The sequence below is a fragment of the Somniosus microcephalus genome, chromosome 5 (genome assembly GCF_052327205.1).
Source record: "Somniosus microcephalus isolate GS21.2 chromosome 5, FLI_Smic_1.0, whole genome shotgun sequence".
Classification (NCBI taxonomy): domain Eukaryota; kingdom Metazoa; phylum Chordata; class Chondrichthyes; order Squaliformes; family Somniosidae; genus Somniosus; species Somniosus microcephalus.
Genome location: NC_140991.1, coordinates 294,794,964 through 294,819,957, shown reverse-complemented (window position 1 = coordinate 294,819,957; position 24,994 = coordinate 294,794,964).

Below are 24,994 nucleotides of genomic sequence, written 5' to 3'. Positions count from 1 at the left end.
CAATGCAGAATGAAGGGAGGAGGGGTAACAAGGACTGTTAATGCTATGGGGCATGTCCTGACTTTTCAGGTAAGGGGATTGAGGAGGTCACCAAAATCATAATCATAATCATAATCATAATCAACTTTATTGTCATTGTTAGTGCACAAGTGCAGTACAACGAAATGTAGGCTTGCGGCTCCCGAGAGTGTACTTTTAGATTAAGACATTTAAACATTCAACATACATTTGGCTTGTAATACATTAACATAAACATAAACATAATAAAGTGCATTGGCAGATGTGTAGGCTTTAGAGTTTATTTGTGGAGTTCAGTAGGATGACAGCCCTGGGAAAGAAGCTGTTCCTAAATCTGGTCATACGGGTGCGAATGCATCTGTAGCGTCTCCCAGATGGCAGGAGGGCGAACAGACTGTGGCTGGGGTGGGTAGGGTCTTTGATGATGGACCGTGACCTCCGTAAACAACGTTTCTGGTATATGTGCTCTATGGTCGGTAGCCGGGTGCCGGTAATGCGTTGGGCAGTTTTGACTACCCGCTGCAGGGCTTTCCGGTCATAGTAGCTACAGCTGCCATACCATACTGTGATACAGTTCGTCAGGATGCTCTCTATTGTGCAGCGGTAAAAGTTAGAGAGGATCAGGGGTGACAGGTTACATCCCTTCAGCCTCCTTAGGAAATATAGGCGCTGCTCCCTGGACTGTCTAGCTGCAATGCGTTCTGCTGGCCCTCCTTCTTGTAGTTCCTCATCGCCTTAATCCAATTCTTCCTCATTGGACAATGGCCCTTCTTATTGCTGTGGCTCCTCCAACTTCAGTCCTCTTTGCATTGCCAGGCTGTGTCGAATGCAGCAAACTACAATGATGTGGCCCACATTATCTGGGCCATATTATAGGGAGCCCTCAGAGTGATCAAGGCACCTGAATCTGTGCTTCAAATGCCAATGGTAGCTCAATAATGTTCCTGGTGATCCCATGGCCCTCATTGTACCTGTTGCTCAGGTGTGGTGGAGTTATGGAGGAGTGTCATCAGCCAGTTGTGGAGGGGGTATCCCTTGTCCCCAAGCCACCATCCTCTGACATTCCTGGATGGGTGGAAAAGTGAGAGGATGGATGAGTGTCGCAGAATGATGACATTGTGGCAGCTGCCAGCAAAACTGGCACAGACTTGCTATATTTTCTGCGGTGATCACACACCAATTGTACATTGATGGAGTGGAAGCCCTTTTGTTGACGAAAGCTGCTGGCTCGTTTTCTGGTGCCTACAAGGAGTGGTCTATAACATGAGGGAAGACAGCCACTGCTACTAATCCCAGAGCTCTCTCATTCTGGCCATTGGGCGTCCATCACAAAAGTAATGTACTTATTTGCTCTGCCAATGGGAGCATTGGCGACCTGCTTGATGCAGCTGTGTACTTCAGACTAAGCGATGTGGGCAATGTCCCCTGTAGCTGCCTACAAGGAGCCTTTGGCAAAGAGGTAAGGGTGGTGATGATTTTGATAACCACTGGCAAAGAATGGCCACCTGGTCCAGCAGGCATTAAAGTCCTGCTGCGACAGGCTGCAGAGGTCAGCGATAGCCTGTCTGGAGAAGTGCCGCCTCCTCCTGTACTACTCCTCAGAAATATCAAGGGAAGTAACTTCTAACAGGTCCATCTGCTGTTTGTCCTGGCTCTTCAGAGGCCTACATCCCGATCTTCAAGAACTAAAGCTTCTCTCTCTTGCGTATTTGACAGATCTGATGGCATTACTTGCACAACAATGTAATTCATTTAATGGTACTGCTAATTTAGAGCTATATAGTGCCAGTGAGTCCCAATATTTTACGATTTTGGAGTGATGGTATGGGTCAGATATGCAAAATTAAATGTATACAATTTTGAGTAATTCTAATGTTTTGGTTTTGTTGATCCTGGGATGAGAGGGTTGCCTTATGAGGAGAGATTGAGTAGATTGGGCCTATGATCTCGAGTTTAGAAGAATGAGAGGTGATTTCATTGAAACATCTAAGATTCTGAGGGGAATTGACAGGGTAGATGCTGAGAGGTTGTTTCCCCTGGCTGGACTAGGGGGCATAGTCTCAGGATAAGGGATCAGCCATTTAGGACTGAGATAAGGAGGTATTTCTTCACTCAGAGGGTTGTGAATCTTTGGAATTCACTACCCCAACGGGCTGTAGATGCTCAGTCGTTGAGTGTATTCAAGGCTGAGATAGATAGATTTTTGGACTCTAGGGGAATCAAGGGGTCTGGAGATCGGGCGGGAAAGTGGAGTTGAAGTTGAAGGTCAGCCATGATCTTATTGAATGGCGGAGCAGGCTCGAGGGGCCGTATGGCCGACTCCTGCTCCTAATTCTTATGTTCTTATGTTCTTATATTCTGAGACCTGCTGCTCCTGATGGGGTTTCTGCTGCCTCCTGGTTCTCAAACCACCGTGCCTTACAAGTGAACGCATTCTCTTTTGTTAAGGAAACTGGTACGATCACCTACAGCAATGTACAGGTCTGGCACTCCAATTCCCGTGCTAAAAACGAAGTGTAAGAAAAGTGTAAGCAATAAATACAAAAACTTAGTAACTGAACTTTACCCATTTATTCAGTGTTAGTTTTATTTATCTGAAGTATTAGTAGCTCAAGATTTGATGCTTATTTAAGTGGTGTCAATGATCAAGACTCTGCAGAAAAATTAAATTTGGTTTTTTAAATGCCTGGTGTTCAAAGGAACCACAGGAAAATGTAGAGAGGACCGACAAACAATCTGATGGTTGTGGAGCCAAAGAAAGTAAGGTCCTTTTTGGCTTAGATTCTTTTAACACTTAGACCTAATAAGCTACTTTTGCCACAATATTATCAAATAATACTCTTTTTAAATGTTCCTACAGGCACCCTTCAAATAGATCAGTGAATGTGGTACTGACCCGTAACGACCCAGAAGGTGTAAGGTTTGCACTGAATTAGTCCATTTCAGCTCGGGTGGGAGGAGGGGCAATACGATTGGCTTCAGTGATTCCCAACTGGGGAGGATAAATGAAATCGGCCAGCATTCCTATTCCTGACTGGCTGTCACCATCCAGACTCGCTTATGAAGGATGGTCACCTGGACAAGCTATGGGTGGGCTGCCATCGCCTGTGGTACCGTAACCCAGCGGGAGTCACCACTTCAGGGAAGTGAAATGGGTCTAAGTTAGGCGTTTAATATTGGCCAGCTAACTTAAAACAAGGTTAAGCTAGATAAAAGGTGTGAGTTATTATGATCTGTTAACTCAGTGGGCCGTATTTTCCGATCGGAGGCTTCCCGCGTGCGGAGGCCACCGATTGGGAAAAAAATCTAGGCACTTACCTGAGGGCTCCTGAGGTGCATATAGTTCCGCTCCTGGGCCTCTCGAACTCGAAATGTGCAGGGCTCACGTATCCCAGAGGCACATGTGGTTTGCAAGCGTCCCTGGGATCACGTGGGCCACGGGGAGCCAATCAAAGAAGGGAATCTCCCTTCATACACTTGACAGATAGACCTGTCAAATATATGAATGGAGATCACCCCAAAAACACTGTAAAACATTAAATAATTTTTTTTTTTAATCACATTTTTAAAATGAGTTGAAATTACAATAAATTAAATATTTTAAACAAAAATTTAATTTTTAGAAAAAAATAATTTAAGTTTTTTACGGGGCTAAAAATAAGCTTACCTTTTTTAAAAAGTATTTTTAGATGATAAATGAGTGAACTTTTTTTAAACTTTTAAAAAATCTTATGCTGGTAAAAGCTGGCCTTACGCTTGCTTTTACCAGGCGTAAGATTTCTAAGGGTTCTCAGCGGGCGGAGGTTCTGCAGAAAGCGGAACCCTCCCCCCGCAGAGGCCCTTCTCCAGGGCAGGCGTCCGATCTGTCAGGAGCATTCTTGACAGATTGGAATTGCCGGTTTTCAGTGCATGTGCTTGGCATGCCTGAAACCAGCATTTCCGATGTCCCTACGGGTGTGTACACAGCTCGTACCCACCAGTAGGCATCGGAAAATCCGGCCCAACATTTTTATCTCTAGCCCTCTCAGAGGATCAGCCTGCTGCATGCGGCAAGTCTATCTCCAGTGCTACATTCCTATTAACGTTAAAGCTGTACTTTGGCAGGGCAACCAGAATCGCCTGTGGTGCTGCAATGTTGTACAGCACTGAGCAAGCCACAGAGATCTGGCAAGCCTTTTAAAAGGTACATTGTAGCCTGCTGACAGATCCAGACACCTGAAATCTATCTTTACTTGCCAAAAGCCTACATGATTACACCCCAAATGGGTCGTTATGCCTCATTTACACTTGGATTTATTACTGATGTCACAAACCAGAACCATGCTCATCTGGAGTGAAAAAAAATGAAAGCTTCAACGTTCTGACTGAAACAATCTTAAAACTTTTGCCTGTTTAAACTAATCAACAAAAAAATCTACCTACTAAGCAGACAGAGAAAACTGAGAAAAAATGTCTGTCCTAAAATAACGCTGAGTAATTTAGAAGCTTAATTATGTTGTTCATACTGCCACAGACAACTTTAATTCTAAAGCCAATGTCGTGTTGTGTGGCACTACCACTGTGCTAAATTGGATAGATTCAGAACAGATCGAGAAGCTCAAAACTGGGCATCCATGAGGCGCTGTGGGCCATCAGCAGCAGCAGAATTGTATTCCACCACAATCTGTAACCACATGGCCCGGCATATCCCTCACTCTACCATTAACATCAAGCCAGGCAACCAACCCTGGTTCAATGAGGAGTGTAGAAGAGCATGCCAGGAGCAGCACCAAGCATACCTAAAAATGAGGTGCCAACCTGGGGAAGCTGCAACACAGGACTACATGCATGCTAAAAAGCGGAAGCAGCAAGCTATAGACAGGGCTAAGCGATCCCACATCCAACGGGTCAGATTAAAGCTCTGCAGTCCTGCCACATCCAGTTGTGAATGGTGGTGGACCATTAAGCAACTGACAGGAGGAGGTGGCTCCATGAATATCCCCATCCTCAATGATGGCAGAGCCCAGCACGTGAGTGCAAAAGGCAAGGCTGAAGCATTTGCAACCATCTTCAGCCAGAAGTGCCAAGTGGATGATCCATATCAGCCTACTCCTGAGGTCCCCACCATCACAGAAGCCAGTCTTCAGCCAATTTGATTCACTCCACGTGATATCAAGAAACGGCTGAGTTCACTGGATACAGCAAAGGCTATGGGCCCCGACAACATCCCAGCTATCGCGCTGAAGACTTGTGCTCCAGAACTAGCCGCGCCTCTAGCCAAGCTGTTCCAGTACAGCTACAACACTGCCATCTACTCGACAATGTGGAAAACTGCCCTTGGATGTCCTGTCCACAAAAAGCTGGACAAATCCAACCCGATCAATTACCGCCCCATCAGCCTACACTCAATCATCAGCAAAGTGATGGAAGGTGCTATCAAGCGACACTTACTCACCAATAACCTGCTCACCGATGCCCAGTTTGGGTTCCGCCAGACCCCCTCAGCTCCAGGCCCCTTTACAGCCTTGGTCCAAACATGGAAAAAGAGCAGAATTCCAGAGGTAAGGTGAGAGTGACTGCCCTTGACATCAAGGCAGCATTTGACCGAGTGTGGCATCAAGGAGCCTGAGTAAAATTAAAGTCAATGGAAATCGGGGGAAAACTCTCCACTGGCTGGAGTCATACCTAGCACAAAGGAAGATGGTTGTGGTTGTTGGAGGCCAATCATCTCAGCCCCAGGGCATCGCTGCAGGAGTTCCTCAGGGCAGTGTCGTAGGCCCAACCATCTTCAGCTGCTTCATCAATTACATTCCCTCCATCATAAGGTAGAAGTGGGGATGTTCGCTGATGATTGCACAGTGTTCAGTTCCATTCGCAACTCCTATGCCCGCATGCAGCAAGACCTGGACGACATTCAGGCTTGGGTTGATAAGTGGTAAGTAACATTCGTGCCACACAAGTGCCAGGCAATGACTATCTTCAACAAGAGGGCGTCTAACTACCGCCCATTACATTCAATGCCATTACCATTGCCGAATCCCCCACCATCAACATCTGGGGGTCACTATTGATCATAAACTTAACTGGACCAGCCACATAAATACTGTGGCTACAACAGCAGGTCAAAGGCTGGGTATTCTGCGGCGAGTGTCTCACCCCCTGACTCCCCAAAGCCTTTCCACCATCTACAAGGCACAAGTAAGGAGTGTGATGGAATACTCTCCACTTGCCTGGATGAGTGCAGCTGCAACAACACTCAAGAAGCTCGACACCACCCAGGACAAAGCAACCCGCTTGATTGGCACCCCATCCATCACCTTAAACATTCACCCCCTCCACCACCGGCATACCGTGGCTGCAGTGTGTACCATCTACAAGATGCACTGCAGCAACTCACCAAGGCTTCTTCGGCAGCAGCTCCCAAACCCACGACTTCTTCCACCTAAAAGGACAAGGGCAGCAGGCACATGGGAACACCACCACCTCCAAGTTCCCCTCCAAGTCACACAACACCCTGACTTGGAAATATATTGCCGTTCCTTCATCGTCGCTGGGTCAAAATCCTGGAACTCCCTCCCTAACAGTGCTGTGGGAGTACCTTCACCACATGGACCGCAGCAGTTGAAGAAGGCAGCTCACCACCACCTTCTCAAGGGCAATTATGGATGGGCAATGTTGTGTTTGTACCGCTATACACAACTACATAAAATAATAAAGCAGCAGACACTGAGAGTAACTTCAAGTGATCTTTACTGGGTAACTGGAACTTCAGCACTGACTATACAAATCGATACGCGTCTGTTATATACACTTGCAACTAAGGATGTACATCCGCAAAACAAAGTAGTCCCTTCAATGTTGTATACATTACACTTCCTCCCCCTTTAGTTTAATAGTATATTAATGCAAAATTTCTATAATTAACATACAGAGCCTGTCTTTACAGTAACCTTTTTGTTTTCTTAAAAGTAGCAAAATTCAAATTCCAACATAACATTTTATTTTGTCAACAGCCCTTTTACAAGTCAAGTCTCTGGGGAGGCCTCCTCTGCCTCTCTGGGTAACGTCTCTCCAGACTCTTTTGCTTTGGGGAATGAGACTGTACAGGTACAGGTGCATTAGGTGAGCTATCAGCACAGGTAGAGCTCTCAGCTGTGGATGAGGCTGGTGCTGATGCTGATGAATCAGGCGTGTCTGTTTCCATGTCAGGTGAGTCTGGGTGAGGTATAGGGGTGTTTTCCACCTGAACATCCAGAATTTGGTTCACATGACGTCTCAAAACGTTCTCTCCCACATCCACAGTATACATCAGTGGTCCCTCTCTTGTGGATGTTGTCCCTGGTTGCCACTTTACCGTCCGGAAATCACGAGCAAGAACTGACTGTCCCACACTGAAGCTTCTTGTTGGCTTAGCATTCAAATGTTTGAACTGTTTGTTCTCTACATCACGACGTACATTCGGTTTAAGAAGGTCCATGCGAGATCTCAGGTTCCTGTTCAGAAACATCATCGCTGGAGTCTGATTAGTGGCTGCGTGTGCTGCGTTCCAATAAGCAAAGAGGAAATTGTCTATCTTGTGTTGCAGTGGTAGATTCTCACTGTACATTGCTTTGATGGCCTTCTTGAAAGTCTGTACGACTCTTTCTGCCAAGCCATGTGTAGCTGGATGGTACGGGGCAGATGTGTAGTGCTTGATTCCATTTTTCCTCATGAAACCTTGGAATTCGTCAGAGACAAATTGTCGTCCATTGTCTGTGCAGATTTGTTCTGGTAGGCCATTTCTAGCGAACATGGTCCTCAGAACTGAAATGGTCTTTTCAGATGTGGTTAATTTCATTTTAATGACCTTGGGCCATTTGGAATGTGCATCGACTGCAATCAAGAACATGGAGTCCATGAACGGTCCAGCAAAGTCGATGTGCACACGCTGCCATGGTGATGAGGGCCATTCCCATGGATGGAGAGGGGCTTGTGGTGGTGTGTTCTGGACCTTTTGACATCCTGAGCAGCTCTTTGTCAGGTCCTCGATCTGTTTGTCAATTCCCGGCCACCACACGTATCCACGGTTAAGGCTTTTCATCTTTACCATACATAAGTGGCCTTCATGCAGTTCATCTAGCACTCGGTTACGAAGCTTGGGAGGAATCACAACTCGTGAGCCGCACATCAGTGTTCCCCGACACACTGATAACTGCTCCCTCCTAGCTGAGAATGCTGGAAACAATGAGTCACCATGCGCTGGCCATCCCTTCACAGTGATGTCATAAACTTTTGACAATGTAGGGTCATTGCGTGTTTCTCTTTCAATGAGGGAGTTTGTCACTGGTAGCTGCTCAACTATTGTCGTGTGAAATACCTCTGCTGAGTCAACTGTTGTAGTTCTCTCTGAGATCGGCAGTGGTAAACGTGACAAACCATCGGCATTGCCATGTTGCTTGGTCCCCTTGTATTCAATGTCATACAGGTGAGCCCCTAGGAAGAGTGACCATCGCTGCAGCCATTGTGCCGTCATCACTGGAACGCCCTTCCTTGGGTTGAAGATTGAAACGAAAGGCTGGTGGTCAGTTAAGTGTAAACTGTTGACCATACAAGTAGTGGTTGAATTTCTTGACTCCCCACACAAGGCTGAGGGCCTCTCGGTCAATCTGTGCATAATTGCGTTCAGCTGTAGTCAATGATCTTGAGGCAAAGGCTATTGGTCTTTCTGAGCCGTCTGGGAACTTATGTGACAACACGGCACCAATGCCATGGGGTGAAGCATCACATGCCAGTCGAATAGGTAAGGATGGGTCAAAGTGAGCTAGCACCTCTTCTGAAGTAATGAGTCTTTTACTCTCTTGAAAAGCTTGTTCACAGCTGTCACTCCACTTCCATTGTGACCCTGTCTGTAGCAGTGCATTTAGTGGATGTAACACTGTGGATAGGTTGGGCAAGAACTTGTGATAGTAGTTCACCAGTCCAAGATATGATCTCAACTGAGACACATTTTCAGGTGTTGGTGCATTAATCACAGCTTCAATCTTGTCTGGAGACTTGTGTAAACTGTCCTTGTCGATCACATGGCCACAGTATGAGATTTCCTTTTTGAAAAACTCACACTTGTCTTGGTTCGCTCGGAGCCCATACTCCCGTAACCTGATGAGCACCTGTTCGAGGTTGGAAAGGTGGTCATTGTCATTCTTGCAGTAATGATGATGTCATCAAGATAACACTGAGTACCTGGGATCCCCTGCAGGACTTGGTCCATTGCCCTTTGCCAGATTGCAGGAGCTGATGCTATTCCAAATACCAGCTGATTGTACTGGTAAAGGCCTTTGTGCGTATTTATTGTCAGGTACTTCTTTGATGCATCATCAATTTCCATTTGGAGATAGGCCTGGGCCAAGTCAATCTTTGTGAAGCCTTCCCCTCTTGACAGGGAAGCAAAGATGTCCTCAATGCGAGGCAATGGGTACTGTACTGCGTGGAGGACTGGGTTAACAGTCACTTTAAAGTCTCCGCAGATGCGCACTTTTCTTGGCTTTCCTGGTTTTGTGCTGGAGGTTTACTTCATCACTGGAACTATAGGTGTGGCCAATTCACTCCAATCCACCTTGGACAGGACCCCTAACTGCTCCAAGTTCTCCAGCTCTGCTTCTACTGAAGGGCAAATTGCATAAGGCACTGGCCTGACCTTGTGGAACTTTGGATTTGCGTTCTCCTCAATCTTAATTTTTGCTTTCATGCCCTTAAGTGTACCTATTCCTTTCTTGAACACTTCCTGAGAGTCAGAGAGTATTTGTGACAGTCTCTCAGGAGTGGCGTTGCTGTCCTCCTTTGCTGACACAAACAGTGCTTGGATGGTGTACCAATCCAACTGTATTTTCCTGAGCCATTCGCGTCCCAGCAATGATGGTCCTCCATTTTCCACTACATAGAGGTTCAATTGCGGTATTTTTTTTTCTTTGTATGTCACTGTCACTTTTATTTTACCTTTGGGGCACACTCTTTGTCCTGTGTATGTCTTTAACAGTACTTTAGTTAGCCTTAGCGGTATGTGTGAAAACAGTTGTTTGTAGTCATGTACAGAGATCACTGTTAAAGCTGAGCCTGTGTCCAACTCCATTTTCAGCCTAACTCCTGCCACTTCTGGAGTAACCCATATTATTCTGTGATCCTCTGTTTCTTTCACACTGTGTAGTTTTAGACAAGCCAGATCCTCTTCCTCTGAGTCTGTGTCACTTTTTCTTTATCTGAACTGTCTCCAGTCACGTAGTGTACCTTCTTGTATCTATCTTTGAAAGGTTTCTTGTTATCAGTCAATTGATGTACGTTTTTGTTACTCTGTATTGTATCAGTTTTCGGCTTCTTATTTGCTTTGCAGACTCTTTCAATGTGCCCTCGTCTGCCACATTGTCTGCAGTCTTTGGGCTAGATTTTCAGTTGCTTGCGCCAGCAGTTAGCGCCTTAAGAGAAGTGATTTTCGGGCGCTATGCGTGTAGCGCCCGGGCGCAGCGCAGTTTGCGCCCCGCCCCAAATTAAGTTGCCCGTTAGCGCCGGCGCAAAGTTTAGCGGCCGCCCGGATGCGCGCGCAGAAAATGACATCACATCCTCGTGCAACGCCCTTTGGCCGCCCCGAATCCAAACTTCAGTCGGACCGCCCCATTGTGCGGCTGGCGTCCAGAGCGTTTGTAAAATGGAACGCAACAGACCCTGGGGAGCGCAAATTAAAGGGCACTCCTCATGCACGATAAACGGCACTCTGCATGTGTTGTGTGGAAGGATCCAGTGTGTTGTTGTGAACGGTGTATTTATGTTTCCGGGCACCACCACCACCACCACCACCTCCTCCTCCTCCTCCTCCTCCTCCTCCTCCTCCTCCTCCTCCTCGTCATTTCCCCCCCAGACTCTGCTTTTGAAAAGAACACATGCACCCTTCCCCTTTAAGAGCTCACTGGCACCAGAGTGTCTGCCGTATGCTGCGCCGGAGCTCGGGCGTTGCGCTCTGCACCGCCGGCTTAGCGCCTAAAGATAGTAGTGGAACGCCTCTTTTAGCGCTCCACCAACCTCTTAGGGCGAAGCCACTGAATTTTTGGCAACGGGGCGCTACTTTGGGGCGGGCGCTAACTTCGGGCGGGCGCTAAGGTTAGCGCCCCAAAACTGTCTATACTGAAAATCTAGCCCTGTGTCTTTAAACCAACAGTCATTGTGGTCATGTGACATTTTGCCACAGCGATAGCACTTCTTTTCTTGTTTCAGTGACATTTAATTAGTTGAATATTCCAGGGATTTTTGTTGAATTTCTAAAGCGCCACGTGCTGCTGCTTCCATTGATATTGCAATATTCTGTTGGACGGAGTATCAATCAGGAAATAGTTGAGGCTTGTAATAAGGGAACATCTATAATTATGGGGGATTTTAACTATCATATTAATTGGACAAATCAAATTGGGCAGGGCTGCCTTGAGGATGAGATCATTGAGTGTATTAGGGATGGGTTTCTTGAGCAGTATGTAACTGAACCGACCAGGGGGCAAGCAACCTTAGATCTGGTCCTGTGTAACGAGATGGGATTAATTAAAAATGTCCTAGTAAAGGATCCCCTTGGAATGAGTGACCATAACATGGTTGAATTCCATATTCAATTAAAGGGTGAGAAGGTTGGATCTCAAACAAGCGTGCTAAGCTTGAATAAAGGAGACTATGAAGGTATGAGAGCAGAATTGAGTAGAGTGGATTGGGAAAATAGATTAAAGGGTAAGACGATACATGATCAGTGGTGTACATTTAAGGAGTTATTTTACAACTTCCAAAAAATATATATTCCACTGAGAAGAAAAGGGTGTAAAAGAAAAGACAGCCATCCGTGGCTAAGTAAAGAAATTAAGGATAGTATTCGACTAAAAACAAGGGCATATAAGGTAGCCAAATCTAGTGGGAGGATAGAGGATCGGGAAAACTTTAAAAGACAGCAAAAAATAACAAAAAGATTGATTAAGAAAGGGAAGATAGATTATGAAAGTAAATTAGCAAAAAATATAAAAACAGATAGTAAGAGTTTTTATAGTTATATAAAAAGAAAAAGGGTGGCTAAAGTAAATGTTGGTCCCTTAGAGGATGAGACCGGGAAATTAATGGTGGGAAATATGGAGATGGCAAAAACACTGAATGAATATTTTACATCAGTCTTTACAGTAGAAGACACTAAGAATATCCCAACACTGGACAAACAGGGGGCTAAAGGGGGGGAGGAGCTAAACACGATCAAAATCACTAAGGAAGTGGTACTCGGTAAAATAATGGGACTCAAGGCGGATAAATCACCTGGACCTGATGGCTTACATCCTAGGGTCTTGAGGGAAGTGGCGGTAGAGATTGTGGATGCATTGGTAGTAATTTTCCAAAACTCCCTGGACTCGGCAAAGGTCCCGGCAGACTGGAAAACTGCTAATGTAACACCCTTATTTAAAAAGGGCAGTAGACAGAAGGCTGGAAACTATAGACTGGTTAGCCTAACATCTGTGGTAGGTAAAATTTTGGAGTCTATTATTAAGGAGACAGTAACAGGACATTTGGATAATCATAATTTAATAGGACAAAGTCAGCATGGTTTTATGAAGGGGAAGTCATGTTTGACAAATTTGCTGGAGTTCTTTGAGGAAGTAACGTATAGGGTGGATAAAGGGGAACCAGTGGACGAAGTGTATTTAGACTTCCAAAAGGCATTTGACAAGGTGCCACACAAAAGATTATTGCTTAAGATAAAAAATCACAGGATTGGGGGTAATATTCTGGCATGGATAGAGGATTGGCTATCTAACAGAAGGCAGAGAGTTGGGATAAATGGTTCATTCTCAGACTGGCAATCAGTAACTAGTGGTGTTTCGCAGGGGTCAGTGCTGGGTCCCCAACTCTTTACAATCTATATTAACGATTTGGAGGAGGGGACCGAGTGTAACATATCAAAGTTTGCAGATGATACTAAGATGGGAGGGAAAGTAGTGAGTGAGGAGGACATAAAAAACCTGCAAGGGGACATCGACAGGCTAAGTAAGTGGGCAGAGATTTGGCAGATGGAATACAATACTGGAAAGTGTGAGGTTATGCACTTTGGCAGGAAAAATCGTAGAGCAAGTTATTATCTTAATGGCAAGAAACTGGAAAGTACTGAAGGACAAAGGGATCTGGGGGTCCTGGTGCACGAAACTCAAAAGGTTAGTATGCAGGTGCAGCAAGTGGTTAAGAAGGCCAATGGAATGTTGGCTTTCATTGCTAGGGGGATAGAATATAAAAATAGGGAGGTATTGCTTCAGTTGTACAAGGTATTGGTGAGACCGCACCTGGAATACTGCGTACAGTTTTGGTGTCCATACTTAAGAAAGGACATATTTGCTCTCGAGTCAGTACAAAGAAGGTTCACTCGGTTAATCCCGGGGATGAGGGGATGGACATATGAGGAGAGGTTGAGTAGATTGGGACTCTACTCATTGGAGTTCAGAAGAATGAGAGGCGATCTTATAGAAACATATAAGATTGTGAAGGGGTTGGATCGGGTGGATGCGGGGAAGATGTTCCCGATGATGGGTGAAACTAGAACTAGGGGGCATAGTCTTAGAATAAGGGGCTGCTCTTTCAAAACTGAGATGAGGAGGAACTACTTCACTCAGAGGGTGGTAGGTCCATGGAATATGCTGCCCCAAAAAGCTGTAGAAGCTACATCATTACATAAATTTAAAACAGAAATAGACAGTTTCCTAGAAGTAAAGGGAATTAAGGGTTACGGGGAGCGGGCAGGAATTTGGACATGAGTCTAGGTTCAGATCAGTCATGGCCCTGTGGGTAGCGGAGCGGGCCCAGGGGCCGTGTAGCCTGATTCTGCTCCTATTTCATGTGTCTAATTCTGTTAGATTCAGGAGATGGTTCTGTGATAGTGGATTGGCGGTTAGGATCAGATCAGCCATGATCTTATTGAATGGCGGAGCAGGCTCGAGGGGCCGATTGGCCTACTCCTGCTCCTATTTCTTATGTTCTTATGTTCTCCAATGTGAGGTCTTTTTCAGACAGGAGCTTCTTTTGTGTGCTTTCACTTTGCATGCCACACACAAATCTGTCCCTCAATGCGTCTGATAAGCCCACTCCAAATTGGCAATGTTCTGATAATTTGCGCAACTTTGCCAAATATTCAGAAATGCTTTCATTTTTGCTCTGGTTCCGTTTATGGAATTTAAATCTTTCAGCTATGAGCAGTGGTTTGGGGCTTAAATGGTCTTGGAGTGTGTCCACTATTTGTTTGAATGTTTTGTTTGCTGGCTTTTCAGGGCTTAGTAAACTACGTAGCAGCCCATATGTCTTTGCGCCCATAACACTCAGCAAAACAGTGGCTTTCTTTTCTACCTCCACTCCGTTAGCCTCACAGTACAACTCCACTCTTTCAATGTAAGTTGCCCAGTCTTCAATGCTGCTATCAAATGCTGCAATCATGCCAATCATCGCCATTTTTTTTCCAAACCTGTTTTTCTTTCTTTACTAGTTAGCTAGCGTCATGCAAGTCCTGTGCACTTTTCACTTGACTTACGTATCCCCTGCCTAGTTTAGCAAGCGTGCTCTGTTTTCTCTACCTTCTCGCTCCTTTCTTCCAAATTTCGGTGTCCTCTGGATGGCCAGCATAGGAAGACGTAGGTTCATAATTCTCGTCGCCAATTTGTTGTGTTCGTACCGCTATACACAACTACATAAAATAATAAAGCAGCAGAGACTGAGAGTAACTTCAAGTGATCTTTACTGGGTAACTGGAACTTCGGCACTGACTGTACAAATCGATACGCGTCTGTTATATACGCTCGCAACTAAGGATGTACATCCGCAAAACAAATTAGTCCCTTCAATGTTGTATACATTACAGGCAATAAATGCTGGCCTTGCCAGCAACACCCACATCCCATGAACAAATAAAAAAAATTCTTTCTTTCATTTTGGAATATATATGAATTAATTGTGTTCAATAGTAAGAGTATTAAGGGTTACGGAACCAAGGAGGGAAGATGGAGTTAAGATACAGATTAACCATGATCGAATTGAATGGTGGAGCAGGCTCGAGGGGTTGTATGTCCTATGTTCCCAGTCACTAGCACCCAGGTCCTTATTAAACTAGCAATTGCAAAAACTCAAATTGGATCTCAATCAGGGCAGCAGTTGGAAGTTCTTGCAATAGGTCTCTAAGGGGGTGAATTTCCATGGCGGTTCTGCCGCTCGTCCACCATAAGCTCAGTGGATTACTACAGACAATTGGGAGAACCCCGGTAGAAATTCGCCTGCACCCATGCCCCCACCCCCCTCATTTTCCTAGGCTGGAATAGGAGAAAACACAATGGTTTTCTGACCCTCAGCACTATCCAGTGACCACTGCTTGGATGTTGTGCGCAAACAAGGTCATTGTTGGCTGTGATGGCCACCTCCTCCCATGATTAAATAGCTTTCCAGAATCACACATGAAGCATGGTGAGATACTTGAAGGGCTCTCAATGCCTGTGGAGCTATGCTCCAGCAAGGAGAGACATTTAGGGCAGGGGGATATACTTAACTTAGTGTTGCTGCTCCAGAATATCAGGAAACAAAATAAAAAGGACTTAATCTCCACACTTGTATCAGGCTTTAATTGAGAAATGTGCTTGATGCCAGTGGCACCATGAGATAGCTTGCGCCTTTAGCTCGTACAAGAATTCTCAAATTATGGCCCTGAATTTCCTGCAACAACGAGATCAGAAAGATACGCCATAATTTCGCCGTCTTTCATGCTGATCTCGCTATTGCTAACTTACTCTAAAATTTCCTGATTTTCTAATTAGAATTTTCTAATCAAGCCTCATGAGGAATCAGAAGAAGCAAAGCTAATAGCCATTTACAGACTTGGGGGAAAAAAATTCAGTTGGTTAGCGCCTCCCGTTAGCGCCTCTGGGGGGGCGCTAGGAACTTAGCGCCCGAGCACGGCGATTTTAGCGTTGCTCACGAAATTGACCAGTCGTTTTGCGGCGGCACTAAACTCTACCACCACGATCTCCTGCGCCCACAGATCATGACGTCAGTCGAGCGTGCAACGCCCCGGTAGCGCCCCAGACCGGATGTTGAGACCCGCCCCCTGCCTTAGCGCCTGCCGCTAGCAACGACAGGTAGTGGGGTACGTTTTCAAGTCGGGAAGGGGTTGGGGGAGCGCTAGTTAAAGGCGGGCGCTTCCTGCCTTTTCTTGTCGGCAAAATTTTTGGTACACGCAGGTTGAGAGGGAGAGAGACGTCTGGAGGGATTCAACGCTGTCCGAAGGAGTTTTGGCCCTCAGCACCACTTTTGAGGTTCATAAGCGCCGAACTCTTTCCCTGTGCCTATCCATTAGTGCTTCCAACAAATTGCTTTAGAGCTCTCTCCAGGCTGAGATTCAACACTGCAATGAGCAGGGTGTGGTTGGCTAGCAAGTGGCCCCTCCACTTTAAGAACTGAACGGCGCCAGTCTGTCTGGCTTCCATGGTAACTGACATCACCTGAGTTTTGGTAGCGTTCTGAGGTAGCGCCTCGCTCCCCGACGTTAGTGCCTTAGGAGAGGTGTGTAGCACCTCCAGAGGTGATAGAGGCAAATTTTGCAGTGGGAGACGATAATTAGCGCTGGGCACTAAACTTTGCGCCCGGCCGATATTAGCGCCCCAAAATGGGCGATACCCATTTTTCCTTTGGGGGGGAAAAATTCGGTTGGTTAGCGCTTCTGGTTAGCGCCTCCAGGGGCGCTAACGGGCGCTAGGAACTTAGCGCCCGAGCGCGGCGATTTTAGCGCCGCTCGCGAAATTGACCTGTCGTTTGCGTCACCGCTAAAGACTACCACCACAATCTCCTGCGCCCGCAGATCATGATGTCATTCGAGCGTGCAACACCCCGGGAGCGCCCCGGACTGGAAATTGTGCCGCGCCCCCTGCCTTACCGCCTGCCGCTAGGAATGACAGGTAGAGGGGAACGTTTTCAATTCGGGAAAGGGCTGGGGGAGCGCTATTGAAAGGTAGGTGCTTCTTGCCTTTTCTTGATGGTGAAATTTTTGGAATATGCAGGTTGAGAGGGAGAGAGACATCTGGAGGGATTTGATGCTGTCCGAAGGAGTTTGGGGTCCTGAGAACCACTTTGGAAGTTCATTTTTATTTCACCTTCATATTTACCATATTTAGAAGATTAAATGGGGGCTGTACTAACTCAGGGTGTCGTCCTCTAGCTTCACCTTCAGAGGCAGCAGAGGTGCAGAGAGAGAGTGGCAAACATGGCCAGAAGGAGAAGGGCCAACGGGCCTCTGCACAGGAGACCTTACCCTCCCAGGGTATTCCGGGAGCAATTCTCCTACATTCATTTGTCCGAGGAGCAGTGTTTCTGCAGGCTGCGCTTCAGCAAGGAGGTGGTCACTGATCTCTGCCACCTCCTGCAACCAGATCAGGACCAGGACATCTCTGTCGGTGGCAGTGAAGGTGACGGTGGCTCTGAATTTTTATGCCAATGGCTCCCTTCAGGCTTCTACTGGGGACATAGTGAAGACCTCTCAGTTCGCTGTTCATTGTTGCATCCGGGAGGTGAAAAATGCTCTGTATAAAAGGAGACGCCAGTACATCTCTTTCCCCATGACCCGGGAGAAACAGCACGAACGCACATGTTTTGCTAGGATAGTGGGCTTCCCCATTTTTCAGGGCGCCATTGACTGCACGCATGTGGCATTGCGGGCACCTCATGAAAATGCAGAGGTGTTCCGAAACCGCAACGGCTTCCACTCTCTGAATGTCCAGTTTGTCTGTGACCACAGACAGCTCATCCTCACCGTCAATGCCCGCTATCCTGGCAGCAACCACGATGCTTTCATCCTGCACCAGACTGGTGTCCCAGACCTCTTCCAACCATCACTTCAGCCTCGTGGCTGGCTCCTCGGGGACAACGATTATCCACTCTGCACCTGGCTGATGACACCGCTCCGTAACCCCAACACTCCCGCTGAGCTCACATACAATGAGAGCCATGGAGCCACCAGGAACCTCATAGAGCAGACGATCGGCATCTTGAAGCAACGGTTCCAGTGTCTGGACCACTCAGGAGGAGCCCTGCAGTACTCTCCCGAGCGAGTCTCCCTTTTCATTGTTGTGTGCTGCATGCTTCATAACATTGCAATCGTGAGGACCCAGCCATTGTCACCAGGGATTGGTGCACCACCTGAGGAGGAGGAGGAGGAAGAGGGAGAGGAGGAGGAGGAGGAAGAGGATAAAGAGGGAGAGGAGGAGGAGGAGGAGGAAGAGGATGAAGAGGAGGATCAGCAGCACCAATGTGGGAGGGAGGTGCACAATGTTGCCACTGCAAGGGCCGTCCGTGAGCGGCTCATAAGCCACCGATTCTAACCCTTTACTGAGAAGATGGCTTCTGGATGAAGAAGCACATCATCGAAAGTATCCCCCACCCCCTATTGCCGGGCAAAGCTGCAATTAGTCAAATCAGCAAAGATGTAAAGTTAGATTTAAAAAATGTATTTATTACAAACTCGTGTCATTTATTCAGGACAAACAATATGAAACCAACCCAACAAATCATGAACTAATAAACCTCGTTCTCACAACATGGAGATAAACGGTAAAACAGTAAACAAATATAATAACAAGAACCTCGAACATTCCCACAAACATTCCCCCCATTTATCTACACATTCTACTGTTGGGCCTTCGAGGGTGATCTCCATCCCCTGCGCACTTCCCCCCTTCCCACCCTACTGCTCCTCCGTAATGTGGCCCCAGTGGCTGCAGCAAGGCTGGTGGAAGGCTGCTGAATGTTGGATCCAGAGACTGCAGATGGCTTTGAAGGACGAGCTCTGGGCCTGGAGGACCCGGCTGCAGACTGCACCAACTCTGCATGGGCGGCTGTGTTACAGGCCGTGCCAAGTGCAATGGGGAAGTGGCAGTGGTGGGAGCAGGAATGCTGTCATCCTGAGAGAGGACGGCACCTTCCTGCTTGACCGACACACTGCCACTCCCACAGGGCAGTACCTCAGCATCTGGAGCAATCTGCTCGTGCACAGATTGTTGGCCTGCTGCAGCACCATGAGATCCCCGAGGGACTGTGGGCGACACAGCGAGGATGGCAGCAGTCAGTGCTTGCGTGACACCAATCTGAGACTGCATGAGAGCAGTCTGAGACTGGATGGCACCAGCCAATGACTCAATGGCAGCACTAAGCCATTGCATTGTGTCGGCCTGTGATGCAATGGATCCTGCCACCTCACCCATTACATGTGGCATGGGCTCTGGGTCCCCACATTCTCCCTGCAATTCCACCATCCTCTTCAATGAGGCTAGAATTGATTCAAGGGTTTGCACAGATGACAGCTGTGCTGGCGCTGGACTCCTCCACACTCCTAGCCAGTGCATCCATGCTTTCGGGCACCCTTGCCATTGCACCCATGAGCTCAGTGTGCATGCTCAAGGCCTGAGTATTCATGGCCGCGATGTCGAGGTCCTGGTCCGAGTCCTGTGCAGCAGAACGCGCACGACTACTCACCCGTCCCCAAGCTTCCCTACCCCCCATGGCATTGCTGCAGCCCGCTGGGTCCAGGAGCTTTGCCCTCATCAGACCCTACCCCCCTGCTCCTCTCCAGGGAAGGTGTGGCCCCAGTGTCTGAATTGTCACCCTCGGGAGAAGCAGGCGGTGAGGCTCCGGCTTCCTCTTCCTCCTCGTCTGGGGCGCCGCTGCCACTGGCAGGTTGAGGGACAGGCTGGTCAGCTGGTGGTTCACTATCTGAAAGCAGGAAGGTACAAGAGTGGCTTTAGCATGAGGGCAGGGGGGCAGAAAGGGAGCAAGGACAGGAGACAGTTAGTCGCATTGTAAGTGTAAAAGGCTGGTGCTGTGAGGGGCAAGTGATATGAGAGAGGAGAGAAAGCTGATGAACATACCATTGCCGTCCCCAAGGCGTTCGACCTCTCCAGCGGCCACGGCACCTATGACCTGGCTGGCAATGATCTTCTGCACGCTGTCCTCCAACTCAGTCAGGGGGTGTAGGTCAGCCGGTCCTCTTCCCATGCATTGCTGGTCCCATCTGTTATGAGAGAGCTTGGCCTGCAAGAAAATGGACAGCGTCTAAGTGAGTGTGCAGCCATGAGTTTGGCATATGTACTTCCTGACATGAATCTTGTCATTCATGTGGAAACAACTTATGAAATAATACTGGGCGGCCTGCTGGTGGCGCTGTCCAGGGAGAGTATAAATACTCGGGCATGGGCCCAGCTTGCTCAGGACATTCTTTAGCAGGAACTAGTAATGGACACAACTAGATCTCCGTGTTGAAAAACAGTTGATTAAAGCTTTGATTAACGCTTAGACCAAGTGCCTAGTAGTTTTCTTACATCACCTCCCATCATTGATTAGCCATTAATGTGTGCAGTCATGTGTTTGCCTGATGGGCCTCCCATTGTTGAATAGCCCTTAATTAGTGCGGGCATGTCTTTGTGTGATGTGCCTCCCATAGTTGAATAGCCATTAATGAGTGCAGCCATGTCTTTGCCTGATGTGCCTCCCATAGTTGAATAGCCCTTAATGTGTGCAAGGTGTTGAATGTGCAAGTGTCTTTTATGAGGTGGCCTTAGGTCTTGGATGAGTGTTGGGCATTTGGGTTTTTAAACCCTCTGGGCACAGAGAGAAGTTGAGATGGTGGGATGTAGAGGAATTGAAAAGCAGGTACTCACCCTGACCACCTGAGTGAGGTCGTTGAACGTCTTCCTGCACTGAGTGTGAGTCCTCGGCACCAGGTTCCTTGAGGACACGTGCTGAGCCACCACCTTCTACAATCTTCGGTACTCCCGGGGCAATGGCCTCCTGCCGCTCTCTGGGAAAAGCACTGCCCTTCGCCATTTAACAGCTCCAACCAGAGCCACCGAGGCCTGGACGCTAAAGCGCTGAGCTCTCTCCCTGTGTCTATCCATCAGTCCTCTCAGCACAATGGTGGTAGGTTTTTCCAGTACCAGAGTCAACGCCGCAATGAGCAGGGTGTGGCTGGCCAGCAAGATGAACTCTCCCCTTTAAGAACTGGACGGCGCCAGTGTGTCGGGGTTCCATGCTAATTGACATCGCCTGAGCTTCGGTAGTGTTCTGAGGTAGCGCCTCGCTCCCCGACATTAGCGCCTTAAGAGGGGTGTGTAGCGCTTGATTTAGCTCTCCAATCACCTCCAGGGGCGATAGAGGCCAATTTTGCATTCGGAGGCGATAATTAGCATCGGGCACTAAACTTTGTGCCCTGTCGATATTAGCGCCCCGAAATGGGCGATACTCAGTTTTTCCCCCTACCTCTTTGACCAAGCTTTTGGTCATCTGACCTAATTTCTCCCTGTGTGGCTCGGTCAGTGTCAAATTTCGTTTTATAAAACTCCTGTGAAGCGCCTTGTGACGTTTTACTGCTTTAAAGCCGCTCTGTTAATATAAGTTGTTGTGGTTGTTGCTGAGTGAGTGGAGAGCGACAGACCTCTATCTGAATAGGTGCTGCATAAAGGTGAGACATCAATCGCTGATCAGTGAAATCAGGCTGATGGGTTTTTGTTGGGTGAGGTTATGAAGGCATACGGAGCAATGGTGGGTGAATGGAGTCAAGGCAGAGATCAGCCATTGAATGGTGGAGCACACCCGAGGGGCTGAATGGCCTCCTTCTGTTCCTATCTTCCTGTAAGAGTGTTTTACAGGGGTGGACGCAGATGGAAATAAGGTTGGAAGGTGGTAGGGGGTTATGGGTGATAGAATGAATGGTCAGAGATGGCCTTGTCAGGGATTGAGACCATGCAAGCAGTGAGGCCAGGAGAGAGGGCAAAGTAGAGGGGTGGACGTGATGGGTAGGGGTGTTTAAGGGACAACAGGAGGGCAGTAAAATCAGAGGAGAAAGGACAAGGGAAGTTGAGATGGAGATTGAAATGACTGAGGGTGAGGAGTCACTGCGTGCAGAGGCTGAAGGAGGAAAGCAGGGAGGATATGTGGGTGAGAAATCTGGGGTGGTGGGCAATAGACAGCAAGGATTTAAAGGAGACAAGAGTGGAACAAATGTCACAATGGACCGCTCTGATGTCACAATGGACTGCTCTGATGTCACAATGGGCCACTCTGATGTCACAATGGGCCGCTCTGATGTCATAACGGGCCGCTCTGATGTCACAGCGGGCCGCTCTGATGTCAGAGCAACTTTCTGATGACACCATTAAGCAGCTTCAATCCCTGACACATGAAGACCCCAATTTGGGGCAATTCTGCAAGATATGTCTGTGCTACACTGCCATTTCCACATCTTTTGTCACAAGTACTTTGAGTGTCTGTGATGCGGTGGGTTCTTTATTAGCACCAAACAGCTACTCAACCCAATATAGCTGCCAAGGGTTGGGAATGTTGCCTTGTCCGTATGGTCTGTATCTCAGGTCTGGGCCTTAACCCCCAGCACCCACCTTAAACTACCACAAAGAGCTGGCAGGATTAAATGGGCACATGACCCAGGGCCACATCACAACTGAGGGCTTATGTAACCCGGCCTCACAATGAAAACCATGACAACACAGAAACCCAGGGCTGGACAAAATACAGCAAAGTACTACAAACTGTGCATTTCTGCATCAGATGGATGTTGTGACAGAGATAAAGGGCTCGAATTTCCAAGCCCCATGGAGGCGGGTTTGGAGGCGGGAGTGGTGGGAAAATTGCAGAATCAGGGGGTAGGAACCCATCCCGTCCCCAACCCGCCTCCGTGCCAATGTCCCAGGAGGCGGGTATCCGACCTGTGCTGGGAGCCGCCTCCCTGAGGCGGGAAGGGGATTAGTGCCAATTAACTGCCTGTTAACAGGTAGTTAACAGGCAGTTTTTTGCCTAATCCCTATTTTTAGCCCTGAAGTGTGGGCTTCCCGACGGCTCCGAACCATGCCAAGTTAGCGAGGGGGACCGTCGGTCAGAAGGGGTTGGAGGGGTCGAGATGTCCGTTGTGCAGGTGAGTGATGGGTGCATGTGTGCAGAGGTAAGTGTGTGAGGTAAGTGTAAAGTGTTTTAAGAAGTTTTACTTACCTTTACTTTCTCCTGCAGGCTTCTTTCCTTCAGTTCTCGGGAGTCCCTCAGTTCACCAGCGCAGAAATGTCAATCGCTGACATCACCAGTAACCAGATGTCCCTTAATTGGCCTGCTGAGCCCGCTGGGCGGGCTTAACAAGGTCAATCAAGGGAAAATACCGTGGGTTGGCCACAAGTCAATGGAGGCGGGACTACAACCCAAAAAGTGGGAGTCCCACCTCCATCACGTCCCCATTGATAAATTCAAGCCCAAAGTGTCTCGGGATAAAATCACAAATGGAAAACCTGCTTAACAAGCTCCACCAGCAGATTTGTGTTGCGCTGGAGTCTACTGATGATCTTGCTGTGAAGAACCAGACTGAGATCCTTCGTTCTTTCAGAGATCTGACCCCAGCTTATGCCGACAAAATGGTGGAATTTCTCCTATCTCAGTTAGAGAACGTTGACCAACAAATGAGAGTAGGAACACTCACTGTACTAAAGCACATCATCACATCGGTCTCATCGCACTTGGAGAGGAAGAAGGCTCAGATTGTGGCTGCAATAAAACTCTGGACAAGAGCAGCAATCAGGAGAAGAAGCTCATTGCCCAGGTAATATGTGTCATGGCCGAGCAAGGTTACCTTGAGCCTGAGGGAGGAAAGGCAATGGTGCAATTCCTCATCCAACAGTGTGCGGCACCCGTTGGTTCACCCAATCATCACAACGACCCAGTAACAGATGCAGAATTAGCCAGACTATGCGAAAGAGTGATGTGTTTGATCACAACTGCAGTGAAGATGGTGGATGTCCTCTGACCATCCTTACTGGAGTTTGTCACTCTGACCCAGTACACCAAGGATTTAACAATGATCTGCAGTTGTTCAGCGCACATTGGGAAAAAGAAACTGCGAGCCGGTGGTGAAAGCTTTTCCTTTACTAACAATGAAGATGCCAATCCCCCTAAAGCCCAGGCACTGCTGACCTGGCTCCTCGCTGTGTCTTGTTGCCCATATCAGGGAAGAGGCCGAGGAGCTGCGGCACTGAGTCTACTGAAAGTCCTGAGTCTCAATGTCCACTCACAATCAGTGAGGTGATGGGAAGACGATCTGGCACCATTAGTTGACCGCTTACTGGAAAATTCAGAGGAGACTCTGTCCCAATCGGAATGGGAGAATAAATTATTGGCGGTCTTGTGCCTAGATTTAAATACGATTAATGACGAGGAGTGGACATGTCAGCTCGCTGATGAAATATCAAAACAACTCAACACCAACCATCATTCCCCGCAAGAGAAGGGCTTTCTATATAAATCTCTTGCGTCAGTGCTCCGCCAGACCCACACTAGAAACGTAAGGAAGGGGCTTCACCAAATGCTACTGAGTGTGCAGCACAGTGAGAGTGTGGAGAGAGAGAGGGAGCAGCCCTCGCCATTGGTTTCTGTGCCATGGCACATTTTGATGATATGCTCAGTAGCCTGGAGGAGTTTGCTAACGCCAACAGATTTAGGATCAAGGCTGATGAGGAATCGGATAAAGTCAAGAGCACACTGGTTCTGTGCTATGGGAACATGGCAGTCTGTGCACCTGACGAACTGCAGTTCAGAATCGAGAGCCACATTCTGCCAGCTCTTAGTCATTTCATTACAAGTGGGCAGGGGATAAAGGCTGAATCCAGGGATCTCACACTCAAGCTCAGCCTTGATCCCTATATATAAATCGCTGGAGACTTCCCATCAACTTTATCAGAAACAGGGTGCTGCTCACATACATCCAGGATCTTATTGAGGCCGAGCCACCAGAGCAGCTGCAGAGCCCTGTTCGACAGTTAGCCATGGACGCCTGCACATATCTCGTGAAACTACGCAGTGAATCAATCCAAGCTGACACTTCCCAATTGATTCAAAACTGCCTGATCAGTACTTTCAGCTTGGTACCTCCAGAACTGAACAATGACGAGGACAC